Here is a 12,238-nt window from a genome sequence, read left to right as displayed (position 1 = left end):
GAGAACCACATCCTAGCCAGATCCCCACGAGGCGGTCACACAATTGCAGGCTCTGGGGGAGAGCTCTCAGATCAGCCCTTCAGCGCTAGGGCGCTAGGTCGGCTGAAGCCAGGCGTTCATTCTCAGACTGTTCAACACATCACCCCACCCCACCCCACCCCACCCCGTCTAATATCACGGTATTCTCTTCAGCATTTGGGGCTGTTGGATTACAGCAGGTTGAACATCACACACACACCCCTTGACCTCACCGGTCAGCTGCTCCTATGTCAAAAAGTTCACCAATGCCTGTTCCTCCCATATGCCCCAGAAGAGGCAAGCCTTGCAGCCTGCAGTCACATGTGCCAGCAGGGCTTCTTTTTCAGACACTGCAGTGTTTGAGAGTTCGGTTATATCGTGGTCCTTCCTATCCTCACCACTGCTCTGAGGTGAGGAATTACTCTGTTTCCTATAGCTGAGTCCCCAGAGTTTCCAGGATAGGGAAACTGACTCTCATCTGGGTTTGTGTGTGGCAAGATCTCAGCTTACAGAGGAGGCGCTTCTCTAGGCTCTTGGAACTGAGTCCCCATCTCCACCCCTGCCAAGTTGCTTCTCCTGACTTACTGAGCTCCCTGAAGACAGACAGGAAGGAGGCCTCCCCATGGCTTGGTGGGTTTTCATCTCCTCTCCTGCAGTAGTTACTGAAACTTAGCATTTCCCTCCTGCTGTAGAACTATGCGTGATGTGGAAAGAAAGTTCCCTCCCTTTGTTTGAGTAGATCACTGAATTTGTGTCCCTTGGAAAACTTCTCTTATGTTCAGACAAGAATGAAAGAGGACCAAAGAGCTCCAGTTTCCCAGTGGGGTAGATGAGGCAGATTCAGCAAAGAACTGGTTAAACGAGCCCTCTTGCATGGTGTTGGTGCGAGTATAAACAGAAGATTCTTTTCCAAAGCAATTTGCCAGTCTACAGTCAAGAGCTTTAGAAATGTTTGGGCCGAGCCCGTGGTGCACTCAGTAGAGTGCGGTGCTGGGAGCGCAGTGACGCTCCTGCTGCGGGTTTGGATCCTATATAGGAATGACCGGTGCACTCACCGGCTGAGTGCCTGTCACGAAAACGACAAAAAAAAAAAAAAAAAAAAATGTTTGTATCCCATCCTTACAAAATGCTCATACTCTTTGACCCTGTAATTTCACTTCTGCCACTCTCTTCCAATGCAATACTAAACAAGAAAAGTTTGATGCACCGAGTTATAGAAGTTTTTAAAGGCAAACCCAAAATAATCTAAATGTCCAACAATACTGTCATGTATTTATTTATATGATAGACTATTACACAAATTTTAAGATGTTGTTTAAAGAAAGATTGGAAAATGTTAATGATAAGTTAAAAGGTAAAACTGCATGTGTTAAACTGGCCACATCTTCAAGTCTGGAGGATATAAAATTGTTAGCACTGTTTTTGTTGAATTGAAACATTACATGCCTCATAGTCCTTTTCATAAAAACTATCCTTTCCTCTTTTCTTCCTCATGGCTCGTTTTAAACTGTCTTTTGCTCTTTTCTCTTGGTGCTAACTAATGAAATGCCATATATTTATTTCTTGGCTTATTGTTTGTCTTAGTCCATTTTATGTTGCTATAACAGAAATACATGAGACCGGGTAATTTATAAAGAACAGAGGTTTATTTGGCTTACGGTTCTGGGACAGCTGCATCTGGCACAGGCCTCAGGCTGCTTCTACTCATGGTGGAAAGTGGCAGGCAGCCAGTGGGTACAAGAAGATCACATGGTGAGAGGAAGTAAGAGAGAGGAGAGGTGAGGTGCCAGGGTCCTATAAATAACCAGCTCTTGTGGGAACTAATAGAGCAAGAACTCACTCTTTACTCCCCCACCTAGGGAGAGCATTAATCCACTCACGAGCGATCTGCCCCCATGACTCCATCAGTTTCCAAAACTGCCACATTGGAGATCAAATTTCCACAGGAGTTCTGGGAGGACAAAACATCCAAACTCGAGGGGCCGGCCCATGGCTCACTTGGGAGAGTGTGGTGCTGACAACACCAAGTCAAAAGTTAAGATCCCCTTACTGGTCATCTTTAAAAAAAAAAAAAGGATCCGAACTCCATCATTGTTTTTCTCTCCCATCAGAATATGAGCTCCATGCGTGCAGGGAGTGTTGTCTGTTGATTCGATGCTGTATTCCCAATGCCTGGCTCAGTGCCTGGCATGTCGTAGGCACTCAGTGAATGAATGAATAGGCACCTGTTGAATCGGTGATCATCGGGACTATGTCATTGTATGAAATAATGTGATACAATGTAAAGAGTAAAAGGAAGGATATTGCATTTTAAGCATAATAGCTGTGTTTTATAAAAGGGCACAAAAGAAAGGCTAGAAGGAAATACAATAAATGCTAGCAATGACTGTGTTAGAGGCCGCCAGTTAGCTTACCCGATTAGAGCACGGTGCTGAGAACACCACAGTCAAGGGTTTGGATCCCTGCACTGGCCAGCCACCAAAAGCAGAAAAACAAAAAAATGTTTTCACTTGGTTAGAGCCTGGTGCTGAGGTGCTGATGATTATGTTAGAATAAGAGAATTGTAGACCTTTTTTCCACTCCATTTCTTTATTTTTGTCACTTTCTATGTGTGGTTGTTCGTTTTTAAGGGCAGTTAAATAGCGTGAAGCTGCCCAAGCGCTGGAGCTGAAATCAGACCTGGGTCCCAGCGCCTGCACGGTGGCAGCGAGCTCCCTGGGCTTGGCACCCCTCTGAGCCTCCTTGAGCCTCACTCTCTTCATCTGAAAAATGGAGATGTTGATACCTGCCCAGCCTGCCTTGCAGATCAAAAGAAATCGTGTTCTTTGTAAAAGTACCCTGTAAGCTGGGGTATTTTAGACAAACATACCACGGGAGTTGGCCGTCAGAATTAGCTTGCTCTAGGCCTGGGCCACCCCTGCAGCAAGCCCCCTCCCCGCCCCAGGCTCCAGGGAGAGGACGCGGGGTGGAGCCGCTCTGGGTTTTTAAAAGGTCGGCGTCTGGGCTAAGGCTGGGCCCACTGGCCATGTGTGATTATGATTTGCTTCTTGTGACTAATTCTGGGCTTTCTCCTCACCTCCCTCGACCCTGTGGGTCCTTTCCCAGGGCACAGTGTGGGAACCCAGGGCCCCTGGGCTGATGATGAGTGATCTGGGGAGTTCACAAAATGGCAGAACTGGAGAAGGTGATATGACTCAGCCCCCACATCACTCTGGGAGCAGACCGAGGACTCTGGGCACTTGCGAGGGCATCTCGCTTGTCAGAGCTTAGGGGTCTAAGTCCTTGTCCTACCCTGGCTGAGTGGCCTGCAGGAAGTACTTATACCCCATAATGTTGTTGTGAGAATTAATAAGATTCATATAAAACCTTTAGTTCAGTAAATACTTGCCAATTTTAGAGGGTCATTGAAATGAGATATTACGTATGAGGTCTTAGAAATAATATAACAAGATAGTAAAATATTATTCTTTTAAAGTTGGGCAGATACCAAATTGACAAATCTTTGTCAAATCTTGGCAAAGGATGAAAAGACCAGGAAATGCTTGGTCCATGAGAGGGCAGGAGGAAGCAAAGACGTGCCATCACCTTTCCTCTTTCTTGTCACCAAAATCAGAAAGTATTTACTGAGTGTGTAATTCCATCTTCCATGAAAGCAGGCGCTGTCTGAAATCCGTGTGTACGTGGTCACAGGGCTGGACAGCTGGCAGTTCACGCGTCCACTCTGAGCATGACACTGAGACGGGAACGTAGCGACCACAACCACTTCCACCTGCGTACCACCTGACAAATTTTCAAAAAGTACATACACATAATTTCATTGATTCCCCTGACCCTGTGCCAAACAGGAACGATTAACTTCACTTTATGGCTGATGAAACTGAGGCTCAGACGTCAAGTGGCTGGGGCAAGGTCACAGCTCGCAAACAGTGCAGTCCCAACCCTTGTCTCTCCCTGCTGCCATCTCGTGCCCCGCCACCTCCTCCTGAGGGGCACAGGAACAAGCACTCTCTCCATTTTGCACCTGGCTCACACCCAGTGACTCCCTGACCCTTGCTCTTAAAATGTTTGAGTTTTTCTCCCCTGATTATTAAAGCAATACAGGTACTTTGTTTAAAAAAAGAAAAAAAAGAAAAAAAGAAAGAAAAAAGAAACTACAGAAAGCATAAAGAAAATATGAAAAACACCTATTATTTCATCATGAAGAATACCTTATTTTTCTCTCTATATAAAAATACATATGTGCACATTTTTTCCAGATAAATTGAGGTTATCTATACAAGACCAAGGAATGAATCCATTGTATTCCCAAGTATAAACCCAGTGCCTGCACAAAATTAGTAACCATTTGTTGAATATATATTTATTCATTATTTTGTAGCCTGCTTTCTTCACTTAACAATATACTATATTTTATCGTGTTATTAAATATTCTTCTAAAACATGTCTTTAAATTTTCATTATGTCATGATATAAATATAACCTAGTTTGTTTAACTAAGTCCCTAAACTTGCTTTAATTTTTCATTCATAAATCATCGGAAATGAACATTTCTGTACAAAATTCTTTCTGTTCATCTCTAATTCTTTTCTCAGGACAAATTCCTGGAAGTAAAGTTATTAATCATAGATTATGAACAATTTAAGACTTTTGAACATTGTGCCAAATTGTAGGAAAAATCACATTCTCTCTAGAGTCCTCTGACAGCACCCATTCACTACGCCCTTAACAACACTAGGCATTATCATTTTTTAAAAAGATTTTTCAATTTGGTATCTGACCAACTTTAAAAGAATAATATTTTTACTATCTTGTTATATTATTTCAAAGACATTTTATACATAATATCTCATTACAACATCCTTCTAAAATAGGTGTTAAAATAAGAGCTAATATTTACTGAGCTAAAGATTTTATATTTATCTTACTAATTCTCACAACAACTTTCCAGGGTACATAATATTATTGTCCCTATTCTACAGATTGAAAAACTGAGTCTTGGAGAGTTTATGTAATGTGCTCAAAGCATCTTGCCTAAAGAACTCGTATTAATTATTAGTCCCATCTTACAGATAAGGGACATAAAACTCCAAGAGCTTTGTTGACGTGCCAGGGTCACACACACAGTGCAGGGTTTAAAACCCAGGCTTCCTGGTCCAAAGCTCAACCCTTCTTCCATCTTCCACTGGTTTACTAGCTTACCTGTTGATCACTAATTACTATTAAACCAAAGGGTGCACAAGGGTCAAGGCTGCTGTTACTGGCCCTGCATGGAAATTACCCTGCTTCTGTTCTCCAAAGATCATGACCCCCTCGCTGCAGAGATTAATAGGGGCATCATATTGAGAGGGTGAATGGGGCTCTTCCCTGGGGTGCTGGGGGAGGCTGGGGAGAGACAGTGCTAAATCCAGCCAGCCCCAGGGTTGCGGGCATTGTCCTAGCCAGGGAGCGAGAACTGGGGAAGGAGGCGCTGGGTGTCGATGGGCCCCAAAGCCAGAAGTGCAGACCCGAGACAACGAGACAACGGCTGCCAGTGTGTGGGTGGATGCTGTGGTTTGCCTGGGAGAGATGTGCTAGACAGACGGTGATTAATCTAATCAACTCATCCTGCTCTGAAAATGACTGTCTTCACGATGCACGTGCTCACCATCTCCCTTCTGTTCATCGCCTCTGCCCCCAAACAACCTAAAACTAGCAGGTCGTGCCTTGCACTGCCCCTTTTCTGCATTCTATGAACACAAAGTCATAGGATAGCATACGGCACTATGCTCAGGCTCGCTGAACTCTTTTTTAGCAAAGTCTTGTTCTTTATATAACCTATTGCTATTGCCTCAGGTCTTCTCAAGCTTCACTTTCTAAAATTATTACCATAAAGAGAGAAAATGTAATATTAAGAGCGAGATACCTCATGATCCTCCACACGAATTGCAATAATTTTCATTTTTGTGCATCCTCTTTCCAATCGTCCTCTATCGCAATCACATTTTGCATTGCTGTAATCATGTCATGTTCTGCTTTTTTATTTTGCAGAACATATCATAATGTTTTTCTATGCCACTATATAGATTCCATAATTGTCATTTTTGAAGGATTCATTTAATGGATAGAACATAGTGAAACTAACCATTCCTTCATGACTAGACATCAGGAGACGTTGCTTTTATAAATATGCTGTCGTGAACATCTTTTCCGTCTAGTTCAGGACTAATTTTGAGTGTCATTCAAACTGAGCAAAATCCCCTGCCACCTGCCCCCTCTTTTAGGCTCTTACCATTTGCTGCCCTGTGTGATGACACCTTTTATGTTCTGTCTCCTTCAAACGATTGAAACCTCCTCAATAGCCGTAGTGTGGGTGGACTTGTAACAGACACAGGTTGACAGCACTTTGAAAAGCAGCACAGCACGCTAATGAAAGTGAGTGTTTGTTAGTAATCATAGACAGGAGTTCAGTGCACACACAGGAGTTAGCAATCACGTGTAGGGGTTAAGTGCGTAAACTCTGGTGCCACTACCTGGGGTCAAGTCCCAGCTGGGCTTCTCATTGCCTCTGTTCCCTTGGGTAAGTTATTCACCTCTTTCCATTCAGAATATACATCTGTAAAATGGGGGTAAATGGGGGTAATACTTCTCATCTCATAGGGTATGTGAGAGGGTTAAATGTGCTGATATACGAAGTGTTTAGAACTATCTGGCTCCTATTAAGCATTATAAGTTCGTTATAATTATTGGTAGTAAAATAAACAATAAAAATATTTATTAAATGGAATTGAATTCTACCATGGTTTTGGATTTCTCTTCTCAAATTTATTAATTCAACAAACTTTTATTTCGCATGACTATGTGCCAGATGGTGTACAAAGCCATGGGCCACAGAGATAAAAAAAGACTCCTGGTTCTACAGAACAACTATTGATTATGTGAGTCTCCATCCGATACACAACAGAGGTGGAAAATTTGGGCTTACTGGTATAAAAGAAGGAAATAAATGCCATGTGGATCTTTAGTTTGGGGTAAAATGTTATTCTTTTTTGCTATTTCTTTTTCTTGAAACTGAAAATCATACAAAGAATTCTGTGCCATGAATTGGTCACTTTTGTTCATCATTGATTTATAGAGAATTAATTGGTTGGCATGTCCCCATGGTAAAAGACTGAATAGACCCAGGACACTTTGTCTCTCTGGGCTGGGAGTTCCCTGCCAGAGCCCAGAGCATCCCCTGGAATGACTGGGACCAAGGAGCCTCATTCACAGCAAGGGTTGTGTCGAGGTGCTGTGTCCAGTGCTGGACAGTTGACCTGCTGCAGACAAGCGCCAGCACTGGGGAGGGATTAAATGAAGAGGACTCTCTGAGCCCTGTCAGCCCAAAGATTCCAACATCCCATGATTGTAGGTCCAGCCTATTCTCCAGAGACTCATCTAGTTTATCGCCTTTAAAAAAAAGTTTACATATTTTATGAAATGTACCCATCGGAAGGTTAGAAGCATCAATTAAAAATTACACAATCTTCTTAGCCATTAATGCTATAAAAAAAGTTAAACAAAGCAAAACAACCCCCCCCCCACAAAAAGATGTCCATTATTATGAACAAGCCCATCAACAGGAGGCCAAGGAAAGAGAAATAACTTACATCACTTATGCAAGTAAAATACATCTATCAGCCCACTTATTAGGTGCTTTTTGACACTTAAGAGCCTGTTTCTATGTGGTTCCGTACCAAGAGAGACCTATCTTTTGTGTACCCTCAGAGGTTATAGTCTAAGAAAGGCAACTGAGCAGAGTTCACTGAGGGCTCCCGAGCATGCTGTACTAATAAGGAAGTTATTTTTAAAATGTAATACATCAATATGGGTGTCTATGGGTTTTTTTAATATCACAAGCTGAATTCGGAAGATAGGTCAATAAGAAGGTGATTGATCACATCATATGTAATTTATTGCTTTTTAACAGTAAAAATTATCTTGATAGAAATAGAAAATCACCTTTTACAACCTCTAATAGAATAATTGATTCAGGCAATAATCATCAACGGCTGCTAAAACCATTAGGTGAGAGGCTGCGAGGGAGCTAGATGGTGGCAAGACGCCAATATTTCACCCCACAGATTATTTCCCAGTGATAAGGGAGGAAAAGCAATTATGATCATGAAGGGGTCAGGCTGTCACCACCTGAACCAAATGATCAATTTAGCATCACTGTAAGAGGAACAACCAGACATAACATGTTTTCAGAGCAGGATGGAGCTCCCAGCACTACCTATGAGGCATTTTTGCCAAAAATGAGAAACCTGAATCTATGCAAGCCTTTGGTGCTAATTTCCAGGCTACGGGAAATACAGGGGTTAGGAGCCAGTTAAATGACAATGTGAGGATGAAAGCAGATAAAACACAGAATGTAGGACATTTCATGAGGCAGCTGACCTGATTTCTTCAGCCAGTCACTGACATGATTAAAAAAGGGTGGGAGGAGGGGGGCTGCTAGAGATTAAAAGAGCCCAAAGCCAAGTGCAGACTTTACATAAACCTAGATGCAAACCAACTTTAAAAGACAGTAGGGTGACAACTGGGAAACTTTGAATATGACTTGGTATTTAGGTATTATTAAGAAGTTATGTAATAATGATCACGTGATCATGTTCTAGAACACTTTGGTGCATGTATTTATGAACATGTAAATGAAAACGCATTGTCCCAAATGACCCGATCGCGGGGGGTAGGGATGGGTGTGGGCTAGGGTCAGAGCTCTGAGGGGGTGGGAGGAGGAGCTCGCACAAGAGGGAGGTCATGGCTTTTAGACCATTTGATTTGGATAGCATCTGACCTCAATTAAAACCATCCTTCCTTCAAAACATACTCCTTTCTCATCACTTTTAGTATTTTAGAGAAGCCAAAGGTGGAGGTGCTGCTTTGTTTCTAATTAACGTATGCCAAGGCCATAGGCCCAGTCAAGGGAGGAGGGTTGCCTCTTGAAGCCTCAGAGGTGCTAAACCACAGGAAGTGGGACCTGGTCACCAGCACACAGGTTGGGACCATTGAAGATGTAATTATCATGCAGAGATTTTGTATTTCTCCTGGGGGTGGGTGTGAGGAAGAGGAAAGAGTTTTTTTTTTTTAAAGACTGAGTGTGTGGAAAAACATCTTTCAAAGAATTGTGGGCTGGCCAGTTAGCTCAGTTGGTTAGAGCAAAGTGTTATAGCACCAAGGTCAAGGGATCCCAGCTGCCAAAAAAAAAAAAAAAATTGCTACCATTTATTGGGTACTTACTATGTGCAAAGCACAACGCAATAAAGCTTTTTATCTGTGTGATTTCACTGTCCCCACTATAGCCACATGAGTGAGTCCTATCATGTCCATTCTACAGATGGAGAAACCAAGGCTATCCGACTCGAAATCACATATGTTTAACGTGTCTCTTAAATAATGCACCTGAACTACTTAACCTCCACCCAGTAAAGTGATGAAAAGCCCCAACTGGGTTAGGTGCTATTTTAGATGGCCCGGGGCCTTTGAAAAGTACACCTGTTATTAGCAGTGTTAAATAAAATATATAGGAGGCCACTGATTTGGACTGACCTCCTGCACTAGGCCCCAACAAACCAAACCAAAATGGAGTCACTCATGCTAAAGTTCCACATCACCAAACCCAAACTAATTTATCTCACCTTTAGAGAAATCAGGGTAGAGAGATAATAGCCAAATCCCTAAACAGGCCAGTTTTAGCTAGCATGATAGGGAACACCCTGATGGTTTAACCGGAAGTAACCTGATGCTAACCGACTGCTTTTTGTTCCCTGTTTCTGCTTTTTTCAGCCCATTCTTGTCTATAAAACCAACCTCTTCTGCTCAGCTTGTTGGAGTGAGCAGGACTGAGGCCATGTTGGGACCTAAATCCACATGGGCTCTAAAAGATTTTAAACGGTTTTTTTCTTGGCATGCATTTTTCTGAGTTCCCCCTTTTCCCATGTATTTTTGGTATTTTGGACCTTGGTTATGGGGCAGATGACATTACTTACATGAATATAGTTTTCCAGCCAGTCTGAAGTGGCAGACTTGAACATACTACCCAGACCCTGAGATAAAGACAGGAGCAAAAACCAGATGGAGCCTTGGCACAACCTTGCACCTGAGACCTTGCATGAAGCCCCCACAGCTCGTGTCCCCCTCCCTCCTGCTTTTCATTTCCCATGTTCCATTCCCTCAACCCCCTCTTTAAAAGCCCCTCAGTAAATTTCCGTCTCTGAGATGCTTTAGTCTGGCCTTTCTCCTTCAGGTTAGAGATGGGTTAGCCTGACATCGCTCCCCAGGTCTCTAGTCTCCGTGAATAAAAGCTGACTTCCATTTTCAGCAACATTTGATTTTTGTTTGTTTTTGTCTGAGGGCAGGCAGCCAGACCTACGAGTTTGGTATCAATTTGGGGGAGCCTCAGCCAGGAGCTGAGTGTGCCCTGAAATAAGCTTATTGGAACAGCTTTTCTAAATATTTAGAGATGCTGCCCTGATTCATGAATCATAAATAAAAACCAATCAGATCATTTAACTAATTTGTTGTAATTCTGTCTTTTGACAGCAGTGTAATAATAATCCAGCCCTCACTCAGGGTAGCAGACCCCCTCTAACCCCCCACCTCTCCTGCCAGTTGCCCGGTCTCCAACCTTCCTGAGGGGCAGCCCTGATAGGACCCGAACTCCAGGGCCTATTCCCAGGGGCCTGGGAATTCTCTTCCACACACACCACTGCCAGGGAGGAAACGAGGTGGGGGTCAGGCTGACAAAGTGTCTTTACTGTGTGCCACTGGACTTAAGCAGGTGTGGGCTTTCCCGGTGGGGATGGGGAGGCTGGTGGAGAGCTGAGAGCAGGGCATCCCTTGGGACCCACGTGTCCCGTCTGCCTGGATGCTGCTCTCTCTCTGCCTTATTTGAAAGCCCCATAAAAGCGTCTGCCTCACAATGTTGCTTTTAGCTTTGACCTTTGTAGTTGTATTGTTTTTAACACAATTCTCTATCTTTCCTTAAAGTTCGAGATTATCTTTTGGTCTCCAGAAACAAAGGAGGGAATGGCCAGAGAGGCCAGGGCCTTAAGGCTTGTTGCATGGGTGATCCAGGAGCAGATGGGAGAGAGGCAAGGGGCTTGGGCTTGCAGTGAGAGGGGGGTCAAGTTTTGCCCTCCCAAGAGGAGGGGTCCAAGTGTCCACCAGCAGGGCCACAGGAAGCCAGGAACAGTCCCAAGTTAGATTGGCGCCTCCAGGCCACTCCACTGCCCCCCTCCCCTCTGCCATCACTTTCACCCTCAAGTGTTTTTTCCTCCAGGGCATACAGAAGACCATTGAGCCAGACCAAAGAGCTGACTACTGTCAACTGTTGCTCCTTGGTGGTCCTGCTGGGGACAGTGAGTTACAGCTGGTGCTTGTGTAAGTAGGGGTAGAGGGGAGGAACATGTGTCAGGGGTCAGTGATCCATCAGCAGCACTGAGGACACTGTCCTGTGGCCCCTGAAATCCTATGGAAGCCCAGGTGGCCAGGGTGGAGGGGCTGGAGAGGAAGGGAGAGGAGGAAAGAGGGAGGGTAAAAGAAAAATAAAATGGAAGAGAGAAAGCCGGGAGGGTAAAGGGGCACCTAACCCTCTGGAGAGGACCTGGCAGCATTTAGAGCCAGCCCAGAACTGCTGGCCACAAGGATGCTGGTATGTCTTAGGAAAGTGGGTTCCCTTTCCATCTCATGCAACTCAGGGGTCTGAACCCCATTGATGTGCCTGCCCCTGCCCTCTAAGCAGCTCTCTAGGATCAGTGTCCTGGACCCCAGTTTGAAGGGTACTCTTCTCTTGAGACAACTGAGTGAGGCCCCCTGACTGCCCCCTAAGTGGGTTGTATGCATTTTGCATAGCTACTGACCTGCTGCAGCCCAGCCTGCACCCAGTCGTGAGGGTTCTGGTCCACAGAGGCCAAGACTGACAGACAGTGCCCCTCCTGCACCTGTCCCCAGCTGTGAGCTGCAGGATGCGGTCAGGAGAGGAAGCAGGGCCTCGGATCAAGTCATTCTGGGGTTTCCAGAGAGCGTCTCACTGAGGGCATCGACAGGGCACTGTCTGGGTGGCTAAGCATCACCACCCTCTCCTCATCTGGCCACTGGGGCAAGGGGGAGGGGAAGAGGGAGTGGGCAAGAAGAGCCTCCTCCTCTGTAGGCCTGAGGCCAGAGAAGCAGCAGGACCAGGACAGCTCCCGCCAGGCAGGGA

The sequence above is a fragment of the Cynocephalus volans genome, chromosome 11 (assembly GCF_027409185.1).
Source record: "Cynocephalus volans isolate mCynVol1 chromosome 11, mCynVol1.pri, whole genome shotgun sequence".
In the NCBI taxonomy this organism is placed as follows: Eukaryota; Metazoa; Chordata; class Mammalia; order Dermoptera; family Cynocephalidae; genus Cynocephalus; species Cynocephalus volans.
This window is presented reverse-complemented; position numbering follows the sequence as displayed.